The sequence below is a fragment of the Mauremys reevesii genome, linkage group 12, assembly GCF_016161935.1.
Source record: "Mauremys reevesii isolate NIE-2019 linkage group 12, ASM1616193v1, whole genome shotgun sequence".
In the NCBI taxonomy this organism is placed as follows: domain Eukaryota; kingdom Metazoa; phylum Chordata; order Testudines; family Geoemydidae; genus Mauremys; species Mauremys reevesii.
Window position 1 is genome coordinate 21,716,496 of NC_052634.1, and position 12,187 is coordinate 21,728,682.

At 51.1% G+C, this 12,187-nt stretch overlaps 1 non-coding gene across 1 annotated transcript; it reads left to right on the plus strand.

Moving 5' to 3' along the window:
- The first annotated feature begins 11,009 nt into the window (after positions 1-11,009).
- TRNAF-GAA lies at positions 11,010-11,082 on the plus strand. The gene has a single exon. It is a non-coding gene; the product is annotated as a tRNA-Phe (tRNA).
- The last annotated feature ends 1,105 nt before the right edge of the window (positions 11,083-12,187 follow it).

A 12,187-nucleotide genomic window follows, 5' to 3' on the forward strand; every position in this document is an offset into this window, starting at 1 on the left:
TGTAGAAATTGTTAAAAACACTGAGCTTAAACTGGAACTGCCTGTTGTTAAAGGCTGGTTTCCCACGTCAGTTCCATAAGCTCTGCTAGAAACACCCTGGATTCTCTCCTGCCTCGGTGGGAACTGGAGGGAATTGTCCCCTGCTGCCCTTGGCTCCAGGCTGGTTTTTCTGGGGAGGGGACGTGGAATTGATTTGTTTGCTGTTGAGAAGGGAGCCAGGACAGTTCTCAGGGAACGAGAACTCCCAGCATCTTCCCAGCCCAGCCCAGGCTGCTGCCCTGTCCCAGCCTCTGTTCCCTGGGGGCCCTGCGTGTTTGACTCTAGAGCAGGCCGGGAGCAGCAGCTGAGGCAGAGGACAGCCTGGGCCGGGCAGATAAGAAGGAGTTTAGCAAGCAAAAAAGGTAAAATGGCAGGGGAGTATCACCTTGGACTCGACGGCATTTCTCCATTGGTCTGTCTGCTTTGGGGCAGGGACAATAACACGTCCTGCTGCATTCGTTATTTCAAAGGGCAGTTTAGGATTTTCATTCTCACACACGGTGCACAAAGCAGGACTCAACCTTTGCCGTAAACTAAACAAGCTGCTCACAGATTCTGGCAGCCACAATGAGCATTTGGGTGAGAGCTCAGACCTGCCCCTGTCTCAGAGAGAGGGGGTCATCTGTGTGGGGACTGGACCACTGACCTACCCGCTCCTAACTCCCAAACGTTCAGTAACTCTGTTATCAGTGCCTGTGAGTGTTATTTAAACCATAAGAAAAACCACACTGGGCCAGACTAAAGGCCCATCTAGCTCTGAACCTTGTCTTCTGACAGTAGCCAATACCAGGTGCCCCAACAACCAGTCAACAAGGGACCCCTGGGAGTTGAACCCAGGATCTCTTGTTTACAAAACAGAAGCTTTAGCCAGCTAAGCCATGGTGCCTGGGGGTAGCTATAACACACTGTCTGCCCACACCTGACTCCCTGCCATCACCACCAGGGCCTGACAAGCTTTGCTTGTGTTTGGATTCTGCAAAGCAGAGGAGCAGGTGAGGTTTTCCTTGCAAGCTGTGTGTGAGTGAATCTTTGGCCACGTCTGCACTACAAAGTTGTTTCAGCAGAATTATATTGCTCAGGTGTGTGAAAAACACACAACACTCTCTCGGTCAGTGGCTTGTGGCTGGTGTACACACTGCAATGCCACGTCTGGCGACAAAAGTGCCCTGTTTTGCTGACAAAATAAACCGACTTCAATGAGAGGGCTAGAGCTTTTTGCAGCAAACTTAAAGTAACAGAGTAAACACTGCTGTTCATTATATCACCATAACTGGCCTTCCCCAGTATCCCACAATGCCTGCTGTGAACTCGCCTGCCCTGCATTCCTGCTAATGAGCCATGGGCCCCTCCCCTTTCATCGCTCTGGGAAGTTCTGACAGCTGAGCCTGCTGCTCTGCTCCGGCAGCCATGAGCAAATCACTGCCGTGGATGCTGCTCTCTCCCGCACTGCGAACACAGAGCAGGGTGTTGGGAACTTCCTGACAGTGTAGGAGGGCCACTGGCATGTGAACTGTGACACGCCTATGACACCCCTTCCCTCAAGGAGGCTCTTACCTTCTAAACAGGGACTTCTGTTTTCTAGTAAAATCACTAAAAGGGAAGGAGAAAACTCAAAAGAGGTTCCTCCTGGCGCTCACATCCGTGAACCTGAATACTCTCTCAGTCCTCAAAGAGAGACCTGGAGAAGGAGACTTGCTGAAGCAAAGCCACAGGGGTCTCTGAGGTTTCCCTGGCCCCTTGCCCCTGTCCTGCCTGGCTGATGTCAGCATCTCTCTGTGAGGTCACCACCTCCCCACCACCTTTGACCAATTGTCTGAGGTCCTGCAAAAGGCCTTTGTGATGTCACTGCCACACCCCCTCCCTTGCTGTGCTAATGTCCTGCCCCTGCCCAGGCACTTTGGAGGTTTGAACTACTCCCTGTGGATCACCCTGTTGCCGGCTCAAAGAGCCCGAGGCGGAGCAACAGCAGGGTTCGTTGCCCGGTGTGCGTCGCACTAATTATCACACCAGGGTGGAGAAGCAAAACCAGGTTTATTTGAGCCCAAATAGGGTGCCAGGGAGAAAAGCATTCTCAAATCCTGCACACCCGCGCGCAGGCGGGATCCCAGCATTTATACCCCCCTTGTTTGTGTAAGCCTTTTGTTCGGTTTTCCCCCTCACCCCTCCCTTCCCAGCAGCAGTTACTTAAAACATTACATTTCAGCGTGTTAGAAAAAGTTCTCATCCATAAGCTTATCTGTTGGCCTTGACAGAACAAACGCATACAGATTTTCCTTCCCCCTCTCCCCCTCCTCCCCGCCGCTTCTGCTGTTTCAAACTCCTACATTTGCAAGCGGAGATTGCTGACAGCTACACATTTTGCTTGCAGTCTGTTAGCATCTTAGGCTGGTTAAAATTCACAGCATGTAAGAACTTTGGTTCACTTCAGGCCCAAAGTCACAACTTTGGTTTACTCAGGCCTAGTGGCACCAACAACCCCACTCAAGGAGCATTCGTTCTAGGCAGCAAGCCGGCTAGACAGGAAAACATCAGATGCTGCTCCCAATGCTACACTCAGTTTTTCAGAAATTAGTCGACTTTATGGCCAGAAGAGACCACTAGAGCATCTTATTTGACCTCCTGCATATCACAGGCCTCCTGTATGACACAATAGCTACTTTTGGGCAAACACATTCCAGAAAGGCATCTAGTCTTCATTAAATGATATCAAGAGATGGAGAATCCACCACTTTCCCTAGAAGACATTTTCTCCAGCCCTCAGAACATTTGGTGGCTCTTTGCTATTGAACGAGCTCAACCTGTTTAGCTTATCAAAAGAAGATTGAAAGGTGATTTCACTGAAGTGTTGAAGGGCCTTAATGGAGAGAAAATATTGGGTATGAAAGAGCTCTTTAATCGAGCAGAGAAAGGCATAACAAGACCCAATGGCTGGAAGGTGAAAAGAGACAAATTCATATTACAACTAAGGCACAAATATTCAACTGCGAGGATGATTCACGACAGGAACAAGCTCCCAAGGAAAGTGGTGGATTCTAATTCTAATTCCTTATGAATATTCTGTGTGTTTAGGGGAGGAACATGCTATATGCCCAGAGGACTTTATTCCTCCAGCCTGCAAGGACAGAGGGGATGTCAAGGAGTTGCTCCTTCAATCCTCCCCACAGAAAGGCCCTTCTTACAAAAGGGAACATCCTGGAGAGAAAGAGTAACACTGAACAAGACTCCAGAAAGACAGATTTTTATAATCACAGTGAGAAGTTTTTCACCTGACCAGGGTCTTGAACCCTGGACCCTCAGATTAAAAGACTGATGCTCTGCCAACTAAGCTAGCCAGGCTCACATGCAAAAAAGCACAAGTTGGTGCGGAGGTGAAGCTAGTCAAGAAAAAGCGAGACAGCCACAATAGGGGAAACCTGCTGCTCTCTCTCTCTTCCCAGCCCTGGCCTGGCTGGGTATTAGCGCTGGTTAAAAAGACGGGAAAATATCAGCATCTACCAGCCTTTCATAGCTGTACAAGACTCAGGCACAATACAGAGGTGCCCATCTGCAAGTGCTGAATGGTTGGATTGGCTAATGCAGCCTGTAGACGTCCAGGGCACTCTGGGATATAGAGCCAAGTGTCCATCACCATCATTCTTTCAAAGGGATAATGATAATGGTAGCAAGGTTCACAACTGACTCAGCAGTTGCATACAAAGGTGCACGTTTGGCAGTTACGTTGGCTCAGGTTGGCCACCCCGGTCTAGATGTAGAAGTTACAACATTTAAACTGGAAAGAGGGGCCAATTTCCCCATCATTTCCCACCTTTACATCCAAACACGATGAAGGTAGCAGATAGAGCCAGAGCAGGTTGTCTATGGGACCAAGTATATGCAGAGTATCCTCGACAGAGGTTTGTTCAACCTGTTCTTAAAAACCTCTGAGGACAGAGACACCACAGATGCCTTTGGGAGCCTATTCCAGAGCCTAACTGCACTCAGAGTCTGACATTGGTGAAGTAGGAGGCTGAGAAAAACAACACTGGCTGTCAGAAAAAGACAGCCCTCCCTGGTGCTTTAAGCAGTGGTTTCTGGTGTTTTAACAGCCATGGCCTGGGTTCAATTCCCCTTAAAACTAGAAGTTCTTCAATGAAAATCTCCATTCACTTTGCATGTGAAATGGAAAGGAAAAGAGGGCTTCTTGTCCTTATCAACAAGGCAAAGAATGGCTTTTTGCTCAGTAAATATTTTTAAAAGGTGCTGACTCGACCTGAAGATCTCATTGCATTTGTATTTACAATGGAATGATTCTCTCTAGGATAGACAGAAATTCTTCAGCTAGACTCAGATTCCACGGGAATACGAGAAGCGATTGTGTCTAACACCTGCCTTTTTTCGGACAACAGTGATGTCCAAGTTTTCCATGGACATTTCCCTTCCAGCACCTCAGGCCCCATCCAACAATACAAGAAACTGAAATGCACAGAAAGTTTCTCACCATAGGATTCACTGACCAGGCCGGGGGAAAAGTTTTGCCAGAACACTTGGTTATAATATCCCTCCCTGACCTTAAATGGAAAGCAAGGGGATAACTCTCAGAGCACATAACCACAGCTTATGAGTCTCACATTCTACACTGTCAATGTACCCTTCTCCCTCCCCCTCTATATTGACCAGCCAAGCCTGCCCCCCTCAAGCCAGGCCAAGACTCTTCTGGGTCAGGAGCTTGGAATTTACCCAGCGAGGGGCTCTAAACGCACCACTTTTGAAGATGTTTGAATTCCCTCCAACTTCTCTCATACAAATGCTGAATAGTTGGTGGTGTAAGGTTACAGGAGAGGTTGAAATTAGGCTATTTCGTCAGATAGAAAACAGTGATTGTGTCGGGAGTGGGATGTGAATGTGCACGTACATATGGAGCCTAGAGCAACAAATGACAGTGTTAGAGGGCTTATTCCTTCACCCTCTCACTTCCCTGGTCCTTCTCGCATGAACAGAGAGCAACAATACCCGAAGTCCAAAGGCGCAAACAATTCGATGTTTATTGGGGTGAACGTCCAGCAAGCATGATTCCAGTTTCCTTCCTTAGTGTCCCCATCCCAGCTCTGACACCACAGAGCCTTGCCTGTGTCCCTGTTTCTGTTCCCATCCCCTGTTCCCATTTCCCCCGTAGCAAAACAGGATCCCAATTCCCCCATCCCCAGTCCCTGTTCCCATTCCCCCGCCCCCCGCCTTCCTGACTGACTGCAGACTGTATAGTAAAACCTGAGTTTTGCTTAGCTATTCCTTAACCAATCATTTTACTGAAATGTAACTAACCAATTCTAACATACTGTAACATGATTATCTAGCCAATTATATTCCACAACCTTCATTGGTTTACACCCAACAAAATTAATTATACAGCAGACAGAAACAATCAGAGAACCAGACAGAGACCATGCAAATAAACATACAAAACAATACAGAAGGGAGGATTTCACAACTACATCTATACAGACATAAGGGTTTTCCAGCTGTGTCTATTGATAAGTGAGTTCTGGCCAGACAGGATGATGCTACCAAACTAAGGGCTTGGCTACACTTACAAATTTGCAGCGCTGCAGCAGGGTGTGAAAACACACCCTCTCCAGCGCTGCAAATTGCGGCGCTGCAAAGCGCCAGTGTGGTCAAAGCCCCAGCGCTGGGAGCGCGGCTCCCAGCGCTGTACGTTATTCCCCACAGGGAGGTGGAGTACGGACAGCGCTGGGAGAGCTCTCCCAGCGCTGGTGCTTTGACTACACTTAGCGCTTCAAAGCGCGGCAGCACTTTGAAGTGCTAAGTGTAGCCACAGCCTAAGTTTCCCTTTCTCTGGAGGTGACAGGAATATCAGGACAGGATTGTATTCCTCACAGCCCAATAGCAACTTATTTCACTGTGACTAGTTGGGAATGTGTGAATGTGACCATACACTTCCCACCTTCTGCCTGCCTTTGCTGCTTAGCCGAAGAACCAGGCCTCAGACTGTCACAGTAAGAGAAGGCCATTACACAGACAGACAGTGATTTTTTATTCTTTCTTTTATACTTTTATAACTAGCTAAGTGATAAAAATACACCTAAATTCTTAAAGTACAGGCCTTTGCAGACAGGCCTGAATATCTGTATCCTAACAGTCCTCCAGGTCAGGCAGACTCTGGGTAAGGGAGTGGGAACTCATTGCTTCTCTGTCTCTCTTCCCCTCATCTCTGCTGCTCCCACTCTGAGCTTTCTCAGCACCTGGCCCCACAGCGCTTCCTGGCAGCCAGAGACTGCGCTATCTGCACCTGCAGCTGTGGCCTCTCTCCTGATTGCTAAGGAAAGGAACCTTTCCAGGAAATGGCCACAGCTTCTGGGAATCCCTGTGTGGCTGTGAACAGAGTTTGGCTCCTGGCACACAAGGCAACTTAAAAGCTGAGCACGAAGACAGGGGCTTGAACCCTAGACCCTCACATTAAGAGCCTGATGCTCTACCAAGTGAGCGACCTGGGGCCTGGTAGGAAACAGCTTCACCATTCACCACAAGACTGATTATCCCAGCGTGCAGGCAAGAGTGAGCAGGCAGGCAAAAGAGAGGCAAAAAAAGTCCAAGGAACCCCTCCTCTTTTTCTGCACAGCCACTGCCTGTCAGCAGGATTCCTCCTCCTCCTCAGGGAGACTAAATCTCTCTGCCTAGACAGCCGGTCCATCCGCTGCACCTCAATCCCCGATGCCCGAGCCTTCCTGCCAAAGCCCTGCACCTGGCCCCATACAATTAAGTCTCACGTCTCGCTGGGAACTCGACTTCTTGTGCCCAGAGCATCTCGGCCCCCTCAGTTGATGACCTGAGAAACACAGTGTCCGGCTTTTCCAAAGAAGAGCTTAGACCCCCTCATCATGTGGCCTAAAGGATAAGGCATCTCCCTGTGGATCGGATGATTCAGGATTTGAGTCCCCTCGTGGTTGTGCTCACTTTGTGCTGAAAGTCCTGCTCCCTTCAGGGCTGGAACCTCTTCTTGGCCACTCAGGCCAATGCTCTGGCTTCAGCTAGAGCCCCGGGAAGGAGTTGGGGGGTGGGCGTCACAAAGGCTGGGACCTGAGTCCCAGGGGCTTCCAGTCTCGCCTTTGCCCTTCCTGACTTGCCAAAGAAAATGGGCGGCTCCACTGCCAAAGTGAGCACCTGGAGTGGGAACCATAAGAGGTCCCACCGGGGGGCTGGCCCTGCTTTCCTACCCTCTTCTGATGTTGGCCACAGAGCATCAGCAGCCGCCCCACATGCTGGCCTGTGGGTGGCCTTCAGTGGGGTTCAGCACAGCAGGGAGCAGGCTGGCCCTGTGGCTGTCTGCTGGCCACACATAGGCATGGTCCTCTCCTCCTCTTGCCCTGGTCTCTGTGGCTTTTAAGCCTTCCCTTGGAGCTGTCAGCACCAGCCGCCTCTGCTCTAGGTGCCCAGAGGAGGAGAGGTGCTGGGCTCCAGCCTGCCCAGCCCTGACTATGAAGCCTGGCCCTGGCCCTGCTTCTTTCAAGCGCCAGGTGGGCAAGAGGAAAAGCACAGAGGCAAGTGCCAGACTTGTGGGCACCAGGTGAAGCCGTGAGAATCCCAACCCTCAGGTGTCAGTAGCCAGTTCTAGAGCCCTGACCCATCCAGTAGGAGGGGAAAATGGCTCTTGCAGAGCTGGAGACAGGGAAGTGGAGCAGTGGGAGCTCCAGGGCTTTACCACAAGGTCCCACTGAGATTTGAACTCAGATTGCAGGATTTAGAGTCCTGAGTGCTGCCCATTACACCATGGGACCAGCTCATGCGCCCTTCTCTGGCCATCAGTGACCCTCATGGAGCCTGCTCGAGTAAGGGACTGTTGGCCCCTTACTAAAGCTTAGTGGGGGTTTTGGTTGGCTAGTTCCCAGTCCCAGTAGAAGGGGGAAGGGCCAATGGGAAATCAGGACCCTGAGACCGACAGTCCCCAGGGGCAATGGGGAGAGGCCAAAGCTCCAAGTTAGCTGCACTGACAGGCCAGGCAGTGTAATGAGGGAGTCACCAGGCCAGGGGGTCCCATCCAGCGTGGGAGCTGGAACTGCCTGGGTCAGAGTGGGGTGGAGCTAAGGAGAGAGCAAGAGCCTGAGAAGAGCCAGGGAGCAGAGCTGCACAGGTGTAGTGCCAGAAACTGCTCCCTGTAGGACTTTGCTACCTGCAGCAGTTACTGAGCCCTGAGGTTGTTCTTGTTTGCTGACTTGTCCTAATTGGCTAAAACTTGACAGTGGTGGGTGATGGAAGCATAAAGGCTTCGTCCTCCAAACGACCCTGCCTGGTGTCCGTCTGTATCTATTACCTCTTAATACCGAATTGTAAAAAATAGAGTGAGGTCATTTAAACATCATTTATTTTGCAGCTTCATTTACTGTGCTAACAATGTAGCATCCTGACACCGATACTTCTGCCCACGTGCCCTGTGGGTTGGATTCATTTTAGTGGGACACGGGACATGTGGAGGATAATTTAAACTCTTAATTTCCTTAGGGTTTCCCTTTAATATACTTCTCTGCTGGTGCAATTTCTGACCATTGCACGTCTATTGTATTTATTACAATAGCACAAGTAAGTCACACAAGTGACATAGTCTAAGGGCTTGGCTACACTTGCAAGTTAGAGCCCATTAAAGCAGCCCCGGGTGCCCTAACTCCTGAGGTGTCCACACTCGCAAGGCACATGGAGCACCTGGAGCACTCCATGAGAAGCATAAAGCTTGCTGATCCCTGCTGAAATACCCGGGCATCAGTGTGGACGACGTGTTGCATCACTGCACTGTGTTTGGCCTCAGGAAATGTCCCATAATCCCCTGAAGTCAAGTGCCCACTCTGGTCATTGTTTTGAAATCGGCTGCAGGCATGCGGATATCCCCTTTCAAAGCTCCGTTTCTGACACCCGGCTGCTTATCCAGTCTCAGCCCCCCAAACACACTGTCACTCCCCCCACGTACACACAACACACTCCCTGTCACATTCCACCCCCGTCCCCCATTTGAAAAGCACGTTGCAGCCACTTGCACACTGGGATAGCTAACACACTGCACTGCTCTCTGTGGCATTGCCAGAGCTGCTAATGTGGCCACTCCAGTGCGCTTGCAGCTGTCACCTCCCCATTGATGAGACCTGGTCCCACCATCTCCGCGGAGCTCCAGTCTGCCCTGCTGCCATCCCTGTCTGTGTTGTCTTCTCTAGCAGTTGACTGGAAGGTGAGCACTGGCCGCATGCCATGTAGCCGTGTTGTCTCAAAGGGCGAAAGCAGGAAGAATGGTGCCTTCATAGCCCACCCAATATTCCATAACCTAGTTAAGGAAAATATTTCTCAATGAACTCTCAGTAAAAGATTAGAAACAGCCAGTGTCCGCATCAGTCTACGAGCATTGGTATTTTCTTGAAATTTGTCAGACCAACCTAACTAACACCTAACATACATTTGAACCTCTTTTCACACTGTTGCTCATTCTCAGGTTCTGCTTTGTCTCTAGACAGATCCAGTCTCTTTCAGAACGGCCTTGCTCTTTCTTTCTGTTTCGCTCATGGATGTTTTGGAGTAAACACTCCCCTTCCCTCTATTCTCAGCCAAACACTAGTATTAACTGTTTGCTGCTGATGGGTTTAGAAAGCATTTGTGGAGTGGAAGATGCCATTTCTGGGGGCTTGTTCCCAAGCTGCAGTACTTTGTGTTCCAACATCTCCCAGCTTCCTTGGTGAAAATAAGACCAAGATTTCTTTGCAATATACAAGAAGAAAGGAATTTTTCACCCCAGATGGGACTTGAACCTACAATCTCTGACTTAGGAAGCCAATGCCTTATCCATTAGGCCACTGGGGCCCTGAAGACCAGTAGAAAGAAGGATGGAAATTCCCTCTCTTAATTGCACATTCCTTCAGATGCCAAATACCCATTTAATGGCCTTACAGAAACGTCTGCATCCCCCGGCAGCGAGGCAGCTGGGCAGGTCCCTGACAGAGCTGAGCACCACCTTTCTGCCAGCCATCGTTAGAGAAGAACCCCACCCTAGAGTCACCCCTCCCTCCTTCAGCAACTCCACGGCTGTGGCTCTGAGTGGCAGTAGGATGATTAGGGGGTGAATCCGGGGCTGGAAGGGGGGTAAGGTCGGCCTGTAAGGAGTGACCAGGTGGGGCAGACCCGGAAGGAGGCTGTGGGCTGTTGGTTGGTTGTTGGGATCCGAGCTCTGGTTCAAAGCTGCACAGTGACCTGACACCCAGGGTTATAGGGCCGACATAGTGACCCTCTTACTGGCCTCGGTGACCCCAAACCCTTGTTACTAAGGGCACTGAGGAGTCTCTGTCCCTTAATAACTTCTGGGAGCTCCCAGCAGGCTGCGGGCGTCAGCCGCCTCCTGCCACACAGGTTAGACTCTTGGCACTGTGCCAGCCGCCCCCTCGCTTGCAGGCCCAGTGTAAGAAGCAGGAGGCCCGGTGCTGGCAGAAGAGGGTTTTGATTAATCAACCTCTGTGTTATGGGCACAGGACGCTTCCACTCAGTAGCACAGCTGGGGGGGAGCAGGGGGAGCAGCTAAGGGCGCCGGGTTCCTCCGGTGGGGGTGTGGAGCAGCCGTTCGTTTTCCTGTTCGCACTCCCCTGCGGTGTGAAAATTGGGGAGGGGAGGCAGAAGCCCCACTTCCCTCCCGAAATGACGCCCAGTGGGGGAAGCCAGGACAACAGGGTGGGGCGGCAAGTGGTGGCCAGACTCTCACCGCCAGGGTCTAGTCTAGCTCAGGGTCCAGCTCAACTTCCTCCCCGCACCACTGGCCCCCAGTCCCCTTCCACCACCAGGTCAACCCGGGCACTAGGGCAGGAACAGGGTGAGGCAGCAAGTCAAGCTGAGCAAGGCAGGCAAAAGCGAGTCTTGTCTTCATGGGCTGCTCACAATGACGTCCTTTTTGTGTGCAACTGCTGCCAAAACATCCCAGGCAGAGAAGCAACAGGCCAAAATACTGGCCTACAGCTGCCAAAGTAGTTCAGTTGGGAGAGCGTTAGACTGAAGATCTAAAGGTCCCTGGTTCAATCCCAGGCTTTGGCAGGTGCTTTCATCTTCTTTGTGCAGGGGCAGCTTGTTTTCTAGAAGCCCAGTGGTGCCTGCACCCAAGATGAGCAGGGTTTCCCTGGGGTAAAGCAATATTGGGGGCCCCTTCCATTAAAAAAAAGTGGCAATACTGTATTCTCACGGGGCCCCTGCAGGGCCTGAGGCAAATTGCCCCACTTGCCTCCCCTCTGGGTGGCCCTGAAGGTGAGTCTCTGATCTTGGGCTCTGCTGTAGGAAAACATAGAATGGGCTTCTGCCCCTAGTTGGCCCACCTGACCTTTAAGGATGAGAGCTGTCTTTCCCAACATGGCAGGAAGAGAGCAATGCAGGGTGACCCTCAGGAATGGTGCCAGAGGGCTGCTGGGCAGTGACAGGCAGGAATAGGGGATGAAAACTCCTCTGCGCAGCTGATCAAGGGCAGTACCAGGGAAGGGGCATCTGTAAAAGTGGCTGTGTGGAAGGTGGAAGGGATTTGGGGGCACAGGAGGAGGCGCTTGATGTTCAGTGCCTTGGAGCAGCTGGACTTAGCCATGGTGGGTGTTCAGGAAATTCCCATTAATAACTCTAGGGTAGCTCAATAGGCAGAGGGTGATTGGAGGAAGGGCCTCCTGGCCAGGGAAGAATGATGGGGCTGGAGTCACATTCATGGTGCAAGTACAGAAGGTGGTGGAGCTCTGACCAGGGAGGGCATTGCTGGTGGGCTTTGTGCTCTGTGGCACTGGTTACTGCTATATTAGTGTGTATGGTCCCCAGTTAAGGCATGAGAGGGAAGATCAAAGGCTCCCTTCCTCTGGACTGCATGATGTTTGTTGTTGGGGGGGGGGGGTTAATTGTGTCAGCCGGCCTGAGCACCGCTGGTCCTGTTTCCCCAACCGTCAGAGGAAACATTTTCACAATGAGCACTACCTGGCGCAGGTCTGTAGTGAGGTCGGCTTAGAGGAGCTCACTCCAGCCACAGAGGGGGTTCACCTTTCTGCGGGGACAGACCAGGACTCGCATTGACCGGATTTATGCTTAGCTTTTGTATCTTTAGCACGTTGCTTCTCAGATTCTTTCTTGGCCTGACTTGTTACACTTTGACACTTAACAGGCCAGAGTTTGT